The sequence below is a fragment of the Carettochelys insculpta genome, chromosome 2, assembly GCF_033958435.1.
Source record: "Carettochelys insculpta isolate YL-2023 chromosome 2, ASM3395843v1, whole genome shotgun sequence".
Lineage (NCBI taxonomy): Eukaryota > Metazoa > Chordata > Testudines > Carettochelyidae > Carettochelys > Carettochelys insculpta.
In genome coordinates, this window is record NC_134138.1 from 29,136,825 (window position 1) to 29,144,427 (window position 7,603).

The 7,603-nt window shown below is 48.0% G+C and overlaps 1 long non-coding RNA gene across 1 annotated transcript; it reads right to left on the reverse strand.

The window, feature by feature from the left end:
* Positions 1-2,184: 2,184 nt before the first annotated feature.
* On the reverse strand, positions 2,185-6,380 carry LOC142008451 (uncharacterized). Its single transcript, XR_012644150.1, has 3 exons — positions 6,085-6,380; positions 3,583-3,714; positions 2,185-2,247 (listed from the first exon to the last, which is right to left on the reverse strand). It is a non-coding gene; the product is annotated as an uncharacterized LOC142008451 (long non-coding RNA).
* Positions 6,381-7,603: the final 1,223 nt, after the last annotated feature.

The window sequence follows — 7,603 nt, forward strand, 5'->3', positions numbered from 1 at the left end:
ATGAACATTAAGAGCCTAAATAGCTTTGAGAATCTAGACCTTGGTACAGCTGTGCAGGGCTTGCAAGGCAACACAAAAACCTCTAAATCTAACCAGGATTCCCTAGACCTTAAAAACAAACAAATAAATAAAAAAAATAAAACAGTTTCAGATCCAATACCTTGGGTCTTCAAAAAGCCAACATTTTAGCTATAGGAAACGAGTCACTAGTGCAGACTTGAATTTTGACCCCCTAGAATGGGGCAATTTTTTGTGAACTGAAGGAAAATTCAGTGTCTGGGGGAGAAGGTAGAAATGAGATGTTGGCTCAGGGACTGAGTTTGTTTAGTGTTTGAACAGTGCTTAACATAGTGCAAGAGTCAGCAACCCCTGGCACGGGTGCCAAGAGTGGCACATGAGCTGACTTTCAGCAGCACACTTGGTGGGAGATGAGCCTGACCCTTCATCCCCCACACAGCCAGGAGCTTACTCCAAGCCATGCCACATGTGGGTTAACAAAAGACCAGCTAATGCTACCAACCGCCACCTAAATGGCAAAGCTCTGCATCTTAATTTATTTATTAATGCAACTGTTGTGAGTAGGACTATTAGTGACTTTAAAAAGTATAAACAGGATTTGGAACGTCGAAAGGTCAAATTTTGGCACTTTGCCTTGGAAAGGTGGCTGACCTCTGGCATAGTGGGTCCTGGTCCATGACTGTTTCCTAGGTACTACAGCAATACAAATAATAAATGCAGTATATTTCAAAAATAATGTTGGCTATCTGAGAGCTGCTCACGGACTTGGATAGCTGGGTCAGTCAGAACCAGTGAGGTGAGCAAAAGCGCAGGATACATTTACTTACTTCTTTTCTTTGAACTTGACTGCATGGCTGTCACCTGCACATACTCTCTAGATATCTACCCTGTATGGATGGCTGCAATTCTGTCATGGAGGTCAAGATTCCATGGCCATCAAGACTTCTTCTGGGACTGGGCTAAAGCAGCTAACAGCCCTGGCCTACTGGCTGCTACTGTAGCAGCTTACTCATGCCAGGCCCAGGGCCCCAGAAAAGCTGACCAATGGCTAGTCCTGGGGCTGCCAGAGCAGCGGTCCCCAGCCTGCCAGAACAGCAGCTGAGGCTGAGGTTGCAGGAGCATCCATGGGTCTGGGATCGCTGCAAGCCCTGGCAGTGCCCTGTTTGTTCCCCCAGACACACACTTCACAGTATTTTTAGGAAAAGTCAGGGACAGGTCACAGGCTTCCGTGAATTGTTGTTTAGTGCCCGTGACCTGTCCGTGACTTTTATTAAAAATAACCGTGACAAGAGCTTAGCCCTACCTATAAGCAGATATAGATATAAATATAGCCATGAACTAACACAGAGAGATGGGAAAAGTAGATTATTTTTTGGAAGCTTGATTGCTTAACTTTAAAATATCTAAATGGATTTTTCTCCAATCTTCTAAAAATATCCAACGTTGACCTCAAGCCAAGGATGAGGCGTTTCCACCCCAAAATACTGCTTTGGAGAAATAACTGTAAGGAAAATTTTTCATTTTGTCCTTCCATGCCTTAGTTAAGCACTAGCCACTCTCCTGCTAATCAGGCCTGGCTCCAGCAATTCTGGGCCCCAGGGCAGAACAGCCAGTCAGCCCTCCACACAGGCACTAACTGCATCCACACGGACGTGGTCCACCTGACATTGGGCAGTGCTGTACTTGTGCTGGCTGGTGCCCAGCGAGTTACTAGTGGGGCTGCTGATGCTCAGTGAGCTGGCTATGGGGGTGGGCATGCCCTTCCCACACAGTCAGAGCATCCACATGCCTGCCTGGTAGAGTTGCCAACAGTCTGATTGTGCAAGCCCCAAGACTATTGCCCCACCTCATGCCCTGCTCCTTCCCTGGAGCCACACCCATTTCCTGCCCCTTCTGCAGGGTCTGGGACAAGAGGCTGAGTTGTGAGAGGGGCTGCAGAGGGCAGGGACAAGAGGTTGTGCAGAGGGCAGGCTCTGGGGGGGAGTCTGGATGCAGGAGAGGATGTGGGGAGCAGACTCTGGGAGGGAGTTTGGGTGCAAGGTGTGGCCTCTGGGCTGGGGCAGGAAGTTGGGGTACAGGTATGGATCAGAGCATTGGTGCTTACCTTGGGTGGCTCCTGAAAGTGGCCGGCACATGCTTCTGGCATCGGCTCCAAAGTGGGAGGAGGCCAGGGGGTCTCAAGGACCCTCCCTGCAGCTCTCATTGGCCTCAGTTTCCAGCGAAGGGAAGCTGTGGAGTTAGTGTTTGAGGGTGAGGTAGCATAAAGTGACACCCTTCCCCGACCCGCCAGGAGCTGCAGGGACAGTACCAGTCACTTGTGGAAGCAGCACTGAGCAAGGGCGGGCAGAAATTCTGCATTAGCCTTGCTGCACTGCAGATGGTGGTAGTGGCCAAAGGCCCCAGGCCCTATTATTTTGCCCATCCCCATGGAAAACTGCCCTCTGTGCCTCCCTCCCACCCCCATTTCAGACCTGCTGCAAAGTAAATATAGATACAAAATATATGTGACGCACCAAGCTTTCAGCCTTTATGTATGAGAGAAGCCCAAGTGGATTCAGTGAGGCTACTCATTTGACTAGGGGCTACAGGATTATGTTTCACTACTGAAAAGAGTGGACTAATGCTGTCTATTTTACAAGTGTAGTTGGGTCATAGAGCTCCCAAGTAGAGCAGTAAGGCCTGTTTGGTCACCCCCATCACATGAAAATAGTCTATTTCACTTTCATCATCGTCATTGTGTTTCATATTTATGGCAAGTTTGCGTAGGGTTTATTTTTTCATGTTTAAAAAAAGTTCTTTCGAACCAGCAAGTTGTTTTTTTAATCATCCTGACCTTCAGTACCCAGGAGGTTATTTAAAAGCAACCGCATGATGAGTGAGTGTGGCTTTGGCAGTATTTCATACATGGAGAGGATAGGGTGTGGGTGAAAAACTGTAGAATACAGTATGTTCTAGAGAACATTTTCCCTTTCCTCCTTAATCTAGGGAAAAAGACTCCATTCACTAGGAACATAAACAGACATTTACCAGTAATGAAAACTTCTCTCTCTCTGGATGCTTACAATTCTGACACTACATGCAAAGCTGCACAAAGGCACAGGTGCTGACTTTACAATATTCTGGCAGGGTGCTCAGCTCCTGCTTCTGCCCCAGGCCGTGCTCCAACTCCACCCCTTCCCACAAGTCCCTTCCACTGCCCCTGCTCTTCCCACCCCCATAGCACACCCCACCCACTCTCCTTCTCTACCCATCACAGTCTCCTACAAGCTGCAAAACTGCTGAGGGGTAGTATTGGGAGAAAGGGGGAGGTGATGTTTGTGGGGCTGAAACAGGGGGATACCAATGAATGCTCAGCATCCACCATCTCTGGAGACTGAAGGATAAAAGCAAGACCTGCATGACCTTGACCATGGAGCTCCAATACCTGGGTGAAAACATGGTTGCTGCTCTTTCTCCCACAGCCCTTCAGACCATCTTAAGTGCCTTTGCTGAAGCATACAAGAATCTCGGCCTCATACTGAACATTTAAGAGACCAAGGTGCTCCAAGTTACAATTTCATGTACCTTCTTTTTAAGTCAAGGATAACTGCTGGAAAATGTGGAACACTTCCTATAACTTGGAAGTCATCTTTCCCCTAAAGTCGACATTGATGGAGAAATCCAGCGTTGTCTGAACTGTGCAAATTCTGCTTTTGCCTGCATGAGACAAAGGGTCATTGAGAACTGGAACATCTATCCCAAGACAAAACTCATTGCATACCATGCAGTGGTTGTTCCAACACTACTGTACGCATGTGAAACCTGGACAACATACAAGCATCATTTGAAGGCACTTGAACAATATCATCTGCGCCGCCCGAGGAAAATCCTAAATATCTCTTGGAGGACAGATGCACAAACACTAGGGTCCTGGAAGAGTCACACATGGCCAGCATTGAAGCCATTAGCATTCGTCAAGAACTTCATTGGGCTGGTCACATGGTTCAGATGTCGGATCAGCCCCTCCCGTAACAGATTCTGTTTTCCAAACTGGAGGAAGGACAGAGGAGCATTGGGATCTAGCAGACAAGAGATAAGGACATGCTGAAGGCACACATGAAAAAGTGCAGCATCAGTGTTGACATTTGGGATACCCTTGCTCAGGACCATCCCCAGTAGTGAACAGTAGTCTGTGAGGGGGTGGCACAGTTTGAGAGGTCCCACTGCAGTGCATATGAGGACAGGCAGAGGAGAAGAGAAGATCATCAAAAATTGCTTCATACCCCTCCAACAGCTACCAACACCTGCCCCTTCTGTGATAAGATCTGCAGCTCCAGAATCAGGCTGATCTGCCATGAACAGATTCACAAATAGGAGGTTGGCAGGAAGTTGTCTTACTCATTATCGAGTAACCGCCGAGAGAGAGAGAGAGAGAGAGAGAGAGCACCCACCGTTTCTCCCCTGCCCCAGAGAATCCACAGAGTCAGCCCCATGCAAAAAATGTGCTTTATTTTGATAAATGGTGACAATGGTTTATAATTTGTATGGTGCCGTTTTGTGTGCATTATACTGTCCAGGGAGGGGAAACCTTGAAGAGTTAAATGAGAGGTAACAGAGAAAGAGTAGAAATCACAACACAGACTATGTCACCACTGCACTGACTTAGCTCCCCTACAGGAGCCATTCTCAAACCATGGGTTGGGACCCTAAAGTGGGTTGCGAGTTCATTTCAATGGGTTCACCAGGGCCGGCATTAGACTCATTGATGTCCAGGGCAGAGAACCGAAGCCCAAGTCCCAACTCATGGGGCTGAAGCCAAAGCCCAAGCCTAAGCTGCATCATTTCAACCCTGGTCAGTGGGTATGAGCTCAGGGTTTGGCCCCAGGTGGCAGGGCTCAGGCTCGCTGCCCTAAGACCCAGCAAATCTAATGCCAGCTCTGCCAAAGCCTGAGCCTCACTGCCTGGGGCTGAAGCCTGAGCAACTTACCCTCACAGGGCTCCCAGTGGCCAGGGGTAGTTGCGTGGCCCTTTCTCTTCTCAAAAGGGGTTATGTGCAATGAAGTTTGAGACCTGCTACTCTACAGAGAGTGTGGCTCAAGTGAGAGCATTCAGACTGCAAAATAATGAGCTGGCAGGGCGATTGGATGATGGCACAGAGTCATTGTGTTTGCAGCTGACAACGAGTGCCAGATCTTGCCAGCACCCTTTGACGCTCCTCTGCTTTGCAAAGAAAGAGCAACGAAAGCTGTCGGAGGTGGTCAGGAAATAGCGGAGAAGAGGGTGCAGCTGCTGGGTGGAGGGTGCACAAATTAGCTTGACTGTTTTTACACCTGGGGCTGCTCCAAGCTATGCCAGCTGGCTATGGTCAGCGGAGATCATTATGTCAATTGAGATTATGTGAAACCCAGAAGTGCTCTGGCCATGATCTGACGTGCCCGCCATACATAAACAGTGGCTAGCTATGCCAGCTGGGAAATCCACCACAAGAAGGGAAGCCTCAGATGCCAAAATCTGGTATTTTCTGGCCTTGTTGCTCCACTGCAAAGGGGCCTGACTACAGAAAAGAATCTGTGTCTTTGTTCAGAATTTAGATTTCATTTTAAATTAAGGCAAACATTTCAACAGTGCAGGGGATTAACCACTGGAACAATTTACTAAGGTTCGTGGTGGATTCTCCATGATGGGCGATTGTTAAACCGAGAATGGCTACGTTTCTAAAAGAGACCCTCTAGTTCCAACAGAACATCTTCACTTCATTGCTTCTCTCTGTTGCCTAATTAAAAAAAAAAAACTGAATGGTCAGAGAAAAGCAGCTGGATACCCAAAATCCAGCCTCAAGGATTTTCAGTAAGGATTGTACAGGGTCAACCTCCCCACCTTTGGGCCCAAAAAGAACAAAAGAAAGGAATTTAATTAAGTGATGACTTTATAAATCTTACAAAGAAACACAATAAAGAATTGTAACTTAATTTGTATCACATAGCATGCTTATTCATAAGCAGCAGGTATAATAAGACTGGGAAGGTTCTGTTTTACCTGCCTGCAACTTGGGACAGTGGGCTTGAGCTGCTCTGTCCCCAGGCCTACCTGCGCAGCTGGGCTGTTCTGTTCATGGGCCTGCTGACATAGGTGGGGTTGTGCAGGTCAGCTCCTCTGGTGATGGGGCAGCTTGGGGTTCTGGCCAGCCTGGGGCGTCTCTGGCTGTGGAAAGGGAAGGAGGTGAGATTGCCTCCAGGCTCCATCTCTGGGGCTTTATGCAGAAGGCACAAGGCTGTGGGATTAGCCTCTCCAAAGGAAGGTCCATGTGGTTATTTTATAATCCACATACATCATCCTCACCAAATAAACCAAACTGAACCTGAACAGGTCAGAAAGCTCAGCGTTACTAAAAACTTAGGCTGAGTTCACCAGAGTCTCAGGGTCTTTGATCACCAAATCTGCTGAGTCAAAAGCAACATCTTCCCTCCACTTTCTTGTCAGAATTGTCAGCGGGAATTCAAGCAGACTCTTCCTCTGCTGAAAATCACTGTTAGCCAGCAAGCTCGCTGATTAAGCACCCAGTCAACTATCTAGCCAAAAGCCCTGTTACAAGAAAAATACAAAAATGAGAATAGCAAAATAAATGACTCTGACTCAGAGGCAGATTAAGGGTGTATGGGGTGCTGAGCCAGGGCAAGTGGGGGCCCTTCCTCCCCGGCACTGCTGCCAAGGTAATGGGGTCAGGGTGTGTGGGCTTGCCCTACCCCACCCACTCTGCCCCTTCACTCTTGTCAGGGAGTGAGGTCAGGGCACAGGGTTTTCCAGGCTCCCAAGCCATTGCACCCTGACCCTGCTCCCCAGAAGAAGCACCAGACAAGCGGAGAGGGTCATGTGGTGGGGATGCCCATTTTTTCAGGGCCCCTTTGTCCCAGTGGCTAATTTGCCACTGCTCTTCCTCAGTACCCCCAGTTAAAGAGAAGTTGGCGAATCAGACTAGTTGAGACAATTTAACTAAAAGAGTTTGGCTAAAATCCAACCACATGAAAGTACACAACCAAAAGAAAGCATTTTTCCCTTTCTGAAATGAACTCTGCCAGGGCTACCCTGTGGGAGAGTTAACAATATCACTAATCTGCTGCAAAATGCTTCAGAGTTTGGTGAAACAGCTTCTTTCTGCTCCTTGGCTCAGCCTCTTCCAACTCACACAGGGAATTTGGCCTTCCTCCCCCACCCCACCTCTGACTTCTTACCCTCCTGGAGTCTGAGTCCCTCCATAAGGAACCTACTGAGTATATCCAGCACTACCACTTCCGATTCCAGAAACTTCTGGATGTGCAGTGCTGATTGTGCAGTTGCCTGGTAACAACAATCCAGACACACATTTCCACCCCTGCCTTCCCAATGGATCTGGTAAAGGGCTGCCTCCAGATTAAGCACACTGGTTACAGCTGGATACTGGAATTCTACATAATCCTAGGAGCACCATTAGGCTAACGGGTTAAAAAAAAGCAGCATATGTCCATCGTGATCCTGTCACACGTGGAATTCCTCAAGGTACCTGCCGAACGCTTTCATAAAACATTATTGATTCCCTGTCATAATGCTTTAAACTTGCACCTCAGCATAA